A 12,161-nucleotide genomic window follows, 5' to 3' on the forward strand; every position below is an offset into this window, starting at 1 on the left:
GGGTAGGATTCAGGCAAGAGAAAATATTAGCCTTGTTTTGAATATTTTTCCCCATCCTATTCAATGTGCTCTAGTTATGTCAAAAACTTTAATCTCTCTATGCTGGTTGTTCCAAAGGTACAACCTCTGTTAATCGTATTGCAAGCTACTTCATTTTAAGAAATTCTAAAATTAAATTTCTAGAAAACACACTTTTCTCATTTAAATAAGGATAAGAGATATGGGGGGGGGGAGGGAAATCACATTTACATCAGTACATGAAATTTTAACATACAATTCTAATGCTTGTCTTTTAGTAACAAATGTTTGAGCTAGAGCTTGCTGTTTCCTCAGTTTTACTGGTGTGATGTGACGTGATACTGTGTGTGTGATATATGTATATTAAAATAAATACATAATTGAACAACCATGGTATGTTTTTTTTCAGATCAGTGGGGGAAAAAATCCACGTTTGTTCCATGGAATTTTGCACAGAAATTCTCATGGTTCCATTTTTGCACATGTGTACATGCACCCCATACTTTGCTTTATTTAGAATGGCTCTTTCCACTTAACATGTTATTCTAATTTTTGCTATCTGTATGTGGGCTGCTTTTTCTCAAATAGATCAGACGTGTGCGGTGAGGGGAGAGGGATGCCTATCTACAATGCAGAATTAGCCCACTTTTGCTATAGATTCATGTTCCTTTGTAATGTTGCCTTCATCTGTGACTCCTTGTTTGAATTCATAAGGCAATGTGAAAAACCTTGAACTTCAAATACACGTAATTGTGTTGGGTCAGTTTATTGTAGCATTTGTTGGAAGTGGAACTGGAGGTCCATTGTAAATGGTACAATATGGCCCCTCATGAATATTTTTAGTATCTCTAGTTTGTCACATATACTTGAATACAGCTTTTTAAAAAAAATGTTAATGGCCTTCCCTCCCCCAGGATTTTATGTGGACCATGCCTTATTTTCATACCACTAATTCTTTGTAATCACATGTTTTTCTCTCTCTCCTTAGTCACTAAAATATCATCTTTGGAGGCATTTGTGGACCCTTAAGGGTCAACTGTAGCCAGAAGAAATTGCCTCAAGAACTGACTTGTCGGTTATCTACCTTAAGGTGAGTTTCCAGCTTGATTGAAGAGCATTACCATTCTCCTTTGTTCCTTTTAATGGATCAGTTCTTCTGACAAGTATCTAGTTACTTTCCAAGCTCTCTCTGATCTTTCTGATTCAAGTGTAGTTGAGAAGATGGCAGTGGTGCAGTTTCTCCTTTGTGTATGTTTAATCTTCTCAATAAGTTTCACTCTCTTGACAAACTCACAGCACTGAAACTTTCTCTTGAAAGGATGTCATGACCTTCAGATGTTTGGCTTTGGTTGGACCTTAAAGTCTGCTTTAGACACTGTTTAAAACATCTAGTATAGCATAAGTGCATGCAATATATAATATAAGGTAGTAATGTTCAAGGTCTGCTGTAGATCTGCTAGCAGCTTTCAGTACATTCTGCTGTGTGAAAAGGGCTTTCTGTTTCTGCTACATTCAATCATGAGTTAGCCTTCATATTTTTTGGGAGGGGAGGGGGGTTCCTATTTGGTTTTGTTTTCACCTGTTTCTATGGGTTAAAGTTACATAGCACTGGCTGCTTTGTCATATGTTCACAGGTGATGAACAGCTACATCCAATCCCTACGGATGTTGTGAAGCAGTTTGATTTTTTTTATCACAGTTTCTTATGTTCAATTATAGATGCCTTGATTTTTTTTAAAAAAAATCAATACAAATGATTCAGTCTTGGGTATCTTCTAATGCAATTCAATGTAACAGAGAAAAATAGGCTGGCATTTACTGGTTCCTTATGACTCAGGTCTCTGTCATCTGTGGTGGTTTTCTTCAGTGGCAGCTATTCACATCAGATAATGCTCATTACTTTACAATAATTGTGCATTCTGTTTCTTTCTATCATCCACAATAATCCTGTTAGTGTTGTTACTTCTTAAGGCTCATTGTTGGTAAGCATCCTCTGATAAAAGTCTATATACTCTGACTCTTTGATCTGTTGAAGTCCATTATAACTGCACATGTTGCTATAACACATAGTGATTGGCTTTTAAGGCTTGCCTCTCAATGAGTGGAGTATGGCTTTAAGCATCTGACCGGCATTTTAGGAGCTTTTGCTAGATTTTCTCTAGTCTATTGCTGAAACATTAAGCCATAATTTTATTCATTAACAGCTAGATTTTCTCTAGTCTATTGCTGAAACATTAAGCCATAATTTTATTCATTAACAGCTAAATTACTGCAGAGTTTTTGTTAATAGGCCTTGTAGGTCTTTCTGGTTTTCAGAGTTTGCATTCAGTGTAGAAGTCAACAGTAGCCTCTAGTTTTAATATATCATTGAAGGTGCTCCTACTAAATTACTTGAGCAATATAAGAGGCTAATTTTAAGATTTTGTGGTCAACTGATTGCCTATTCATCAATCACCTTTTTTATTTTCCTGTGTTCCTCATGTATGGACTTCATTATGTAGACTTGCTCCACTGGGGCTAAAATTTGATATTTTTATTCGGCATTCAAAATTATTTCTTCATTTTTAAAAGCTGAATGAAAGTCTTTATTTTCATTTAAAAATTTGTACCAATAAATAATAGATTTGTACCATCTCTTTGCAGTAGCATAAGAAGCATTTTTATAAATTTTAGGAATATAAAAAATATTTTAAAATGCAATTGTTTTTTGAAAGGCAAACTAAAGAGATCATGTGCAAATGTTATTGTTTGAGGACTGAGTTTGACCTTAAGACTGGAACGTATTCTTCTGACTTTAGCCCTGATCCGGCAATTGTTCTCCATGTACTGACTCTCCATGGGGCTCGATGTGAGTGCAAGGGTACTCCTACATGCGGTCAGTTGCAGAACAGAGGCCTTGATTCTGAAAGGCTTTGATTTCAGTTAATCCACTTCCTGCTTATGCTACAAGAACCAAAGGGTTTTCTGTGCCCTGTCTTCCCTGCTCCTCTGTGTGTCTCTCCCTCCCTCTCTCTACCATTGCATCACTAGTGTATATGCAAGATATATTTTTAAATAGCGTTTATGGAGTTTGTTAAAAGAATGCCGCTAAGTTTGACAGGCTGTAAATGTAATCCTCATTCTAAAAACTACATTCTTTAGAGGCTGAGATTGAAAGGCAAAATACCAACAAAAATCAGCATTGCTAGTCAAAAGCTGCAGTTAAGTGTTGTTTAGTGAACAAAACACTGGTGTGGAAGCCTTGACTCCTGGGTCGGATTCCTTGCTCTGGCTCTTGGGAGCCATCCTTTCCCTCCTCCCACTCACTACCCACTGCAAAATCCTGGACCCCTGTAATGTGATTGAAGTAGAAATGTAAAAATACAATCTCCCTTCTTAAATTCCTGGCCCTCTTCCTTTTGAAGATAGTTTGGAAATTATTAAACCAATGCTAAATGTCAGCTAATCACTAGACTTGAAAGGAACAAGCAGCAGGGTCCAGTTTATGAAGCAGGATCTGTGGGAAGAACCTAAAGATCTTCACCAAATCTGTATTTTCTCTATAAAATGTGACTTGATTAAATTTTGGATGTAGCCCAGAGGATCATTTTGCTAATCTCCCATGCTCTTAGTTTGGCCCTATGCAAAAGTGTGGACCACAAGTTGATTGATGATCACAGTGAAGGGGGGGCCCGCAAATGAATTTTCACAGTCCCACCCAAAGTGCTGGCTTTGCTATCACTAATTCACTGTCTGAATTCATCAAATGTCACTGTATGACCTAGGACAGATCACTTAACCTCTGTGACTCTGTTTATCATCCATAAAATGGATACACTACTTGCCTCACAGCTCCTCTGTAAAACTGGTTTCCTTAATGCTCATAACGAGCTTTTGAGACCCTCCGATGAAAGACACCATGTAAGTGGCAGCACTATCATTGACAATGACAACAACAAAATCAAAAGCTACAGCAATGTTTGAAATCCCAGCTCCTAGGCAACACACCAGTAGCAAATCTGAGGTGATAAATTTGTTTTGACTGCAGACCCCCACACATAAATTGACTAGACAGATGGGATGATGTCACAATATAAACATGCAGGCACAAAAGGGGACAAATCCTGGCTCTGCCGGTGCAAGGGGCCTGAAATCTGTCCTAAACGGGTAGCCAAGGTTTCCCATGTTCTGGGGGAATCTGCAGCTGGTGTAGAACTAAGAATTTGGGCTGAAGTCTGAGCTTTTCACATATGTATGTTTGTTTTTACAGTGGTTCACCTTTCTTTGGGTGCAGTATCCCACAGAGCTTCAAGCAATTGCAGTACTAGAGAATAACACACACTCCATCATGTGACAAATCATTTTAAAGATAACACAACAACTTTTTCTGTGAGATTCAGAGTAAATAGGCTGGAAACTGGACTGGGGAGACAGGAAGCCCCCATTCTGTCGGAAAATATTCAGCTACAAGTAGATAATTACTTCACCATATTTCTTACATGCACATTTGTCTTTTCCTAAAGAACTTTTGAGAGGGAATTTTCAGTATCTCAGTTGACTGGACAGAGCTTTCTACCCCCCCCCCCCCATCACCAAATGTGGTTAACATTGCGTATAAATAATCTCTCACGTTGCGCAATCTTAACCGTGTATACAAAAGTGGATAGAATGGGATTGTTTCTCCCCTCTTCATTTCAATTTCTCTCCTTTTTAAAAGTATTCTCTTTGTTTGCTAGGAGCTCCCAGCATGGAACACTAGTCAAAAGCCGAGGAATGACTGTTCACACAGCAGAACAAAAAAGTGAGGGAATGGAAGGAATGGAATCAGTGAGCAAGGACCAGAAGGAAACCAGCCAGAGGGTGTAGTGCTTGCATGGGAAGAGGGAGAAAGAGACAACCCAGAAGTTACTGCATCTTACAAGTGGGGTTTGGATGACTTTCTGTTGGGGAACAAGATATTACAAAGCCTGCTAGCCTAGGCAGCCGCTTTTTTAATTTGCCTGTCTAGAACAGCTACTTCTGCGGCTACCACAGAAAGAGAAATTGTAGCTTTCAACCCTTCATTTCATCCCTCTTACCTATAATCCTCTAGTTCCAGTCTGTCTGACCACTTGACAGGGCTTTTTTAATTAGTGAAGCTTTGGGCTGGGGGGGTGAGGAGGGAGTGAAGCTCAAATATGTTTTGCATATACAGAAACACTAGACAGCCTTGGAAACTCTTGATGAGATGAAAAACATTCTGCTGGGAATATAAAACAGCACACAGTGCATAGAATAATTAGTCTCATAATTGAGATTGTCATGTGCCTTATTAGGAAGCATCATTTACTTGAGATCCTTTCCTACAAAATAAATAAATTAAAATTTGCCATGATATTTTATAGCCTATTTCAAACTCTTGTCCATTTATTTCAGTCTCTATATGATTTTGATTCCTGAAGAAAGGCTTACAGGATTGCTTTGAAATCACTTTCATCTTAGTCCTTTTTGTCTATCCTTCAAACACTATGTTGCACTCTGCGACACAGAAATAGTTTACGATACCAGACTGCATGAGACAGGTGGAGCTTCTTAAAAGCCAGTCTCTGCCCTTGTGTTAGGGTGATGCACTTCCTGATTATTTGGCAGAGTTGGCATATGTTTAATAAAATGTTAGTAAATGCCAGTTAGGAAAGATGTACTTTAATGCAGAGTGCAAGACTTCTCTGTATTCCTGGCATATTCATGAAGGTCAAGGAAATGGCTTACTCTAATAATTTCTTAATTTTATGGCACAACTGACTGACTGTGCTGTACCTTGGAGACCTGATAACATGCTTCATCAGCCTCTGTGGAATTCACACAGAAGACATTGGTCAAATTGCCTTCAGCTCACTTCGTTTGTTGGTCTGCAATTCTGCTCCAATTCCTCTGGAAGACAAAGAAACATGAAATTTTATGTGATAGCTCAGGACATTGTTAAATATATCAGCTGAAAATTGATCCTGATATTAGTATAGGAGGGACCCCTAGTGTTAAATCTCTATCAGAGTTGTTTTTATTTACATATTATAATACATTATTATTCTGATGTCAAGCGGTTTATGTTTGGCTGACAGTTTGCTTTGGGTAAAACTAAGTAGGCAAGGTTTTGAACTGGGAGAAACTTTAACAAAATGTAATAGTTTAGTTTTCAGTAATGTTACGAATAGATGGTTACTTTTTTGTATTTCTACATTTTTTGCTGTTTTTGTTGAATAGTTAGATTATTGAGGGGGACGGGACACAAAATAATAAATTTCATCAAAGTGAGGCATGGGTTTATTTTTTTTTTTTTTAACTAAATGGTGCCAGTCAGCAGGGTGTCAAGATCCCATTTTTTGTTGGTCATTTTAAAAACGCTAAAATCTGTGTAGTGCTATTTTTCATAGTAAAGTTTTGCTATGCACATTATGGCCAAACTTTTCAGATTTGAGAGCCTAACCTGCAAGTACACATGTAAGGCTTGTCTACAATACTGCTTAAGTCGATGTAACTTACAACACTTGGGGTGTGAAAAAGCCACCCCTCTGAGCAATGTAAGTTAGGTAAACTAAGGGCGCTGTGGAAAAAGTCTCCCACTGATGTAGCTTCTGCCTCTCACTGAGATGGAGTAATTATGCAACAGGAGAGTGCTCGCCTATCAGCATTGCACGTCTTAACCACATGCACTATGTCCGTGCAGCTGCACTGATTTAGCACAGTAATGAAGACAAGCCCTTAAACAGCTAAATAGAAATAGCCTGATTATCCAAAAAAACACAAAAAACCCTGAGCCCTCTTAAATCCTGTTGAAGTCAATAGAAGCTGCAAATTCTTTATGCTTTTGAAAATCAGGCCATCCTTCCATCTCGATGCCTGAAGACAGACTTGGAAGTTTAGCCTGGAATCTTCAAAAAGAGCCTAAGGGAGTTAGATGCCTGACTCCTATTGAAATTCTGTGAGAGTTGGATGCCTCGCTCTTAGTGCTGGGATTTCTAAAGGAGCTTCACTTTTGGCATGCAGGTTTGAAAATTTTGCCAGAATGGCATACCTCTAGAACAGATCCCAATAACAAGCACTTGAGTTTCTCTGTCAAAAATCCACTTTATTAAACTGTTGGGTTTTTTAAATTATTTCTCTTAAATGGGACGGTCTCACATTGAACTGTTATGGTAAAACAAAATTTCAATATTTATTTTGTGATGGACTGTGTTGTTTTATAAAGAGTTGTCAGTCAGAGAAATACTACAATAGCATAAACTTCACAGGTTATTAAAGTCTGTGGAGTTAATTCTCATACTGGTTCTATGGGAGACTTTTTGGTAGAGATTTTCAAAGCCATCTAGGGGATTTAGACATGCATCTTATGTTAAAATTAATGGAAGAAGATGTTTAAGTCCTCCAGATGGCTTTGAAAATTCTTGCCTGCCTTTCTTATTACTATAACAAAAACCAGGAAATTAAATCACCCTAAACCCAGTGTTGAAGTAACATTAACAACTAAATGTTCAGTGCAATGCACAGTGATTTAATCATGCAATCCCCATTTATGTTAATAAATTTTATCCCAAGGGTCTGACAAATTTACAATTGTCTATAAGCAAGTCACTTCAGAGTAGAGGTTGAATATCTCTGCTTTGCTCACCCTGTAGCAGCTATTGCCAGGACTTGATTGTTGCATCAGATTCAGACACATTAGGAGGAATTAAAGACAAGAAGATGAGACTTAATTCTCAATTGTTGTTGCATTTATAGATAGAAATAATCTTAAGGCGCTGATGTGAGAAGTAGCCTTTTTTCTATAAAATATTTGAACATAAATACATTGTGTTGTCTGAATGGGAGAAGAGACCAGCATATGCCTGTTTAAAGGGAAGTATTTGTCAATCTGTTTAATGTGTAATGTTTGTCATCTACTTCCTTGAGCTAACTATCCTCTCAAACCTTTTTCTTTTGTATTGTTTATCGGAGAGGTGAGCTTACTAATTGTAATAGATAAAACATAACTCTACCTCTCCTGCTTACAAATCTTGTCTTGTTTCTTATTTCGTGCTCCACTCCCTGTCCCTTTCACCCAGTCAACAATGCCAGCGTCCATGCCCTGTTTATCTGCTTTCTTCCATGCTACCTGCCCCCTGCTCTTGTGATAGCTTCCAGAGCTGGTCCACAAAGCTACTGCCACTTCTGATGGCCCACTACTTTTGCACTGGGATGGGAAACTAGCCAAGTTAACCACCTTTATTTTATCTTTCGAATGTGAATTACGCATGTGTCACTTCCTGGTTCGAAGGGATTGAACATTAAAAGAGGAGGGGATGTAGGGATACTGGAATGAGTTTGGGGACTGCTGTGGGAGAAGTCCAAAGTGTTCTGTGGTGGAGGGAAGACAGAGGAGGGTAAATTGTGTATTGTACTGTGATAGTGCCTAGGCACTGTGCTAGGTGCTATACAAACAGAACAAAAACATGCTCCTTGCCCCAAGAGTTTATGATCTAAGTCAAAAATGAGATATCCGGATACAGCCAGACGAGGGCAAAGGAAAACAAAATGGTTTCAGCACACTAGCTCCCTAACTGTTAATTTGTTAACACCACAGCAACAGAAAGTTTCAAAGAGGGAATTGAAAGAGGATAATGAAAGGGCTTTGTGGATGTTTACATGCACTCTTACCATGGGTGCAAGGCAGCATAGGAGAAAGCACAAAGGTGCTTGTTTGAAAATGTAAGAAGTGGACAGTAAAGGCTGCCATCACTGGCTGAGCAGGTGTTGGTGTCAACTTCTTGATAGTCTAGGAGAGAAAAGTAGCCAGGGGATCGGAAGGGAAAAGCAGCAGCTTGTATTTGATGTGATGTACAGGGAACTGGTGGAGGTGGCACAGTTGAAGTAATGAGCTAGAACAGGGATGGGCAAACTACGGCCCGGGGGCTGCATCTGGCCCTCAAGCTACTACCGGAGAGTGGGGTCCGAGGCAGCCGGGGCTAGTGGGAGCTGCAGGGGTGGTGCTTGTGGATGGGGCAACGCCCAGAGCTGCCTGGTCGCACCTCTGTGTAGGAGCTGGGAGGGGGGGACATGCTGGTGCTTTCAGGAGCTGCTTGAGGTAAGTGCTGCCCAGAGCCTGCACCCCAACCACCTGCCCCAGCCCTGATCCCCATCCCGCTCTCTGAACCCCTCAGTCCCAGCCTGGAGCACCCTCCTGCACCCCAGAGCCCGCACCCCCAGCTGGAGCCCACAACCCAACCCCTTCCCCAGCCTGGAGCCCCTTCCCACACCTGAACTCCTCATTTCAGGCCCCATCCTAAGAGCCCACACCCCCAGCTTGAGCCCTCACCCCCTCCCACACCCCAACTCCCAATTTTGTGAGCATTCATGGTCCGCCATACAATATCCATACCCAGATGTGGTCCTCGGGCCAAAAAGTTTGCCCACCACTGAGCTGTGGCATTTTGAATGGCGATGAATGGAGCAAGACTGCATTGGGCAAGGCTGGTGGAAAGGATGTGGCAATAATTAAGATGGAGGGCTTGGGTGATATCTGTAGCTGTGTGGGGAGACAGAAAAGGCTATCTTAAAGATGTGATGCAGAACACATTTAGGGTTTCTCTACGCAGAGACTTGCAGAATGTCCACACTGCACAATAAGCTGAGGCTCTGGCTCAGGTTGGAGCCCAACCCCTACCCTTCTGTCCACACATGGATCAGCAAAAACTCAGGACCTGGGTTCTAGAACCCTGCTTGGGGTGTGGGTCAGAACCAGAGTCCCACTATGACTCAGGCCCAAGCCCTGTCATCTTGCAGTGATGGACACAGGTCAAGCCACAGAGTTGTCATAAGGTGTGAGTAGTGCAGTATGGAGGTGTTAGCAAGGTTGTGAGACCCAGGCCCAGCAATTATTAATTGGTGTTACAATGCACTGTGGACACTCAAGTGTGGGCTTGGAAACAACAAGTCCACAAGCCCAGGTCCCGCAAACCCAGATTTACAATAGAGTGTAGCCCTACCCATCACACACAGTGAGGCAGGATGTAAATCTACCCACACTCGCCTGCTGTCAACTAAGTCATCATGTTGATCCTGCTGCCATGCACTAAAAATTTTGCAGTCAAAAAACTAGTACATTCACACCTCAGCTTGCTGCACACTAAGTCTCCATGTGGACAAGCCCTGAGACACTGCTTGGATGAAAGGCGCTCTAAGGAGAGGTGCAAGTTGAAGAGGACACCCAGGTTAAGGATCTAAGTGACTGGGGGCTGGGGAGTGTCTATAGTGATTGGGATGTTAGTGGAAGGACTTGGGGAGGAAACTTTTTAGTTTTATATCTTTTTAAAAAACAAATTAATAAATCTGTAGCTAATCCACCATGTGCTTATCCTCACTACTCACTTTGCTTCCATATTGCAACCCTCTTCCCTATCTTTAACCTTTCTTTGATTCTTATGGGGTGGGGCCTATGCCTGCCTGTGTTTGACAAGCATTCAGTATCTCTCAGCACCGTTTTCTATTGTTCGCTTATTGTTCTTAAGTAACTTTCTCAAACTTAGTGTAACACAAATGATGTTTGCTCAGTGTTTTATTGTTGGCTATTGTTGGTTAACCTCATTGTAGCCCTATGTTTCTAAAATTTACCCTGCTACAGAAATATATAGAAAAGGCAAATGGTGAAGACTCGTGGTCTACACCGAGCAATAAGGGGACTTTCCTTACCCCCCAGCATGGCCTGCCTAGCCCCTGGATCTGGGTATGCTGGAGACTGACACTATTGCACACTTGTATGCACAGGGAAGGGTAGAGAATGAGTGGAAAGTTGATTTTGGCCTTCACAATGTGCTGGTCCTCACAGCAGAGTCCCCCTGGGCATATCTTAATGGCTTGTGGTGCAAGCCATGGAGAAGAAGGGAAGGGATTGCTTGAAAGGCAAACAGTTCCCTTCTTGTGCTGCCCCTGGGGTGCCACAGCTATGTGCCATGCCTCATGCAGGGCTTGTGGCAATCATGATCTAGCCTGAAGTGTGAAACCTGCTCTACATTGACTCCTTTGGTATGTGTGTAGGGGGTGGGGGGAAGGAAGGAGAGGGTTGAATTTTTATTTAAAATATTATAAAAATTAAAATATCCCCAGTGCTATTTCTTAGTCTGTTACCTCAACAGGTATAGTTAATTACATTTTTAACCTGTTAATCATATAGTATTTCGTAAGTCCTAATGTTTCTGCTGAAAGTCTGCTGGTTTACTGGACTGTGGAGGGTATATCGAATAGCAGCAGACCTGTAGGCATCCTGTGTAAAAGAAAAAAAGGGGGCTATTATAAGTAGATGCTTAGCAAGAGTGCTGCATTCTGATGAACAGTAATCAGAGCTGAAAGCATTTGGAAAAACCATAGTAATGAACAAGCCCTTGCATACATCCTCACTTCCCCCAACAAAGATCTCCAAAATTGTCAGCCCGAGGGGAGCTTATAGACTTCCTTTAATCATAGCTACTTTTGCTATTAAGTGATAAAGGAGTGGGATCAGAGCTATCCAAATATTTTTTTAAAAATCACTTAACTTAGTGTATTTTAGTGTAAATATTCTTCTTACATTTAAATCAGAAATTTGAACACTCAAATCTTCCCCTTTCCCAGTTGCACAGCCTCACCCCAATTTCCTGATGAACAGACTCTTTTCAAAGAGAAATCGTGCTCTTCCCCTCCCTTCCACCTCACTACTTTGCATCCAACTCTCTGCTGATTTGCGCAGCTCCAAGGCAGACCAGATCCAGCTCATTGATGAATGCCACCACAGATCCTAATAAGGCAAAATGAACTTACCATGCAAAGCCTGCAAGATTGCAGAGGCTTGGGTGTCAGGGTTTTAAAATCTCTCTGCAGTTCTAGTAATGAGACATGCTGGAGCGTGGGGGAGTCTTTTAATAGTATCAAACCTTCCTGAGGGTTTTTAATACCTCACCAAACATTTGAGAAAGATAGTTTTTTAAATTTGCTTTGTTTTAATTGCATATGTCCTATAGCAAAGATTATTCTTAGTAAGCAGTGTAGGATCAAGTTGGATTTTATTGAACCCCAGGCTTTCTATTATTGAAACAAATTCTTTAGACTATCACACCATTTTGCAGTCTGAAAAGATTATTGGGTTAAACAACATTTGTTGGGCTTGCTGTATAATCAAGT

The 12,161-nt window shown here is 40.7% G+C and overlaps 1 protein-coding gene across 17 annotated transcripts in view; it reads right to left on the reverse strand.

Moving 5' to 3' along the window:
* Window positions 1-12,161, reverse strand: part of LOC125641564 (uncharacterized) — a 123,797-nt gene that overhangs the window by 76,425 nt on the left and 35,211 nt on the right. For 13 of the 17 annotated variants that reach the window (XR_012669675.1, XR_012669672.1, XR_012669676.1 and 10 more), the window contains one exon: window positions 5,793-5,906. The exons of the other annotated variants lie outside the window; for them this stretch is intronic. The gene's annotated coding sequence lies outside the window, so the exon portion shown is untranslated. The remainder of the gene's footprint in view (window positions 1-5,792; window positions 5,907-12,161) is intronic. 17 annotated transcript variants of the gene reach the window in all.

Source organism: Caretta caretta, chromosome 8, assembly GCF_965140235.1.
Source record: "Caretta caretta isolate rCarCar2 chromosome 8, rCarCar1.hap1, whole genome shotgun sequence".
Lineage (NCBI taxonomy): Eukaryota > Metazoa > Chordata > Testudines > Cheloniidae > Caretta > Caretta caretta.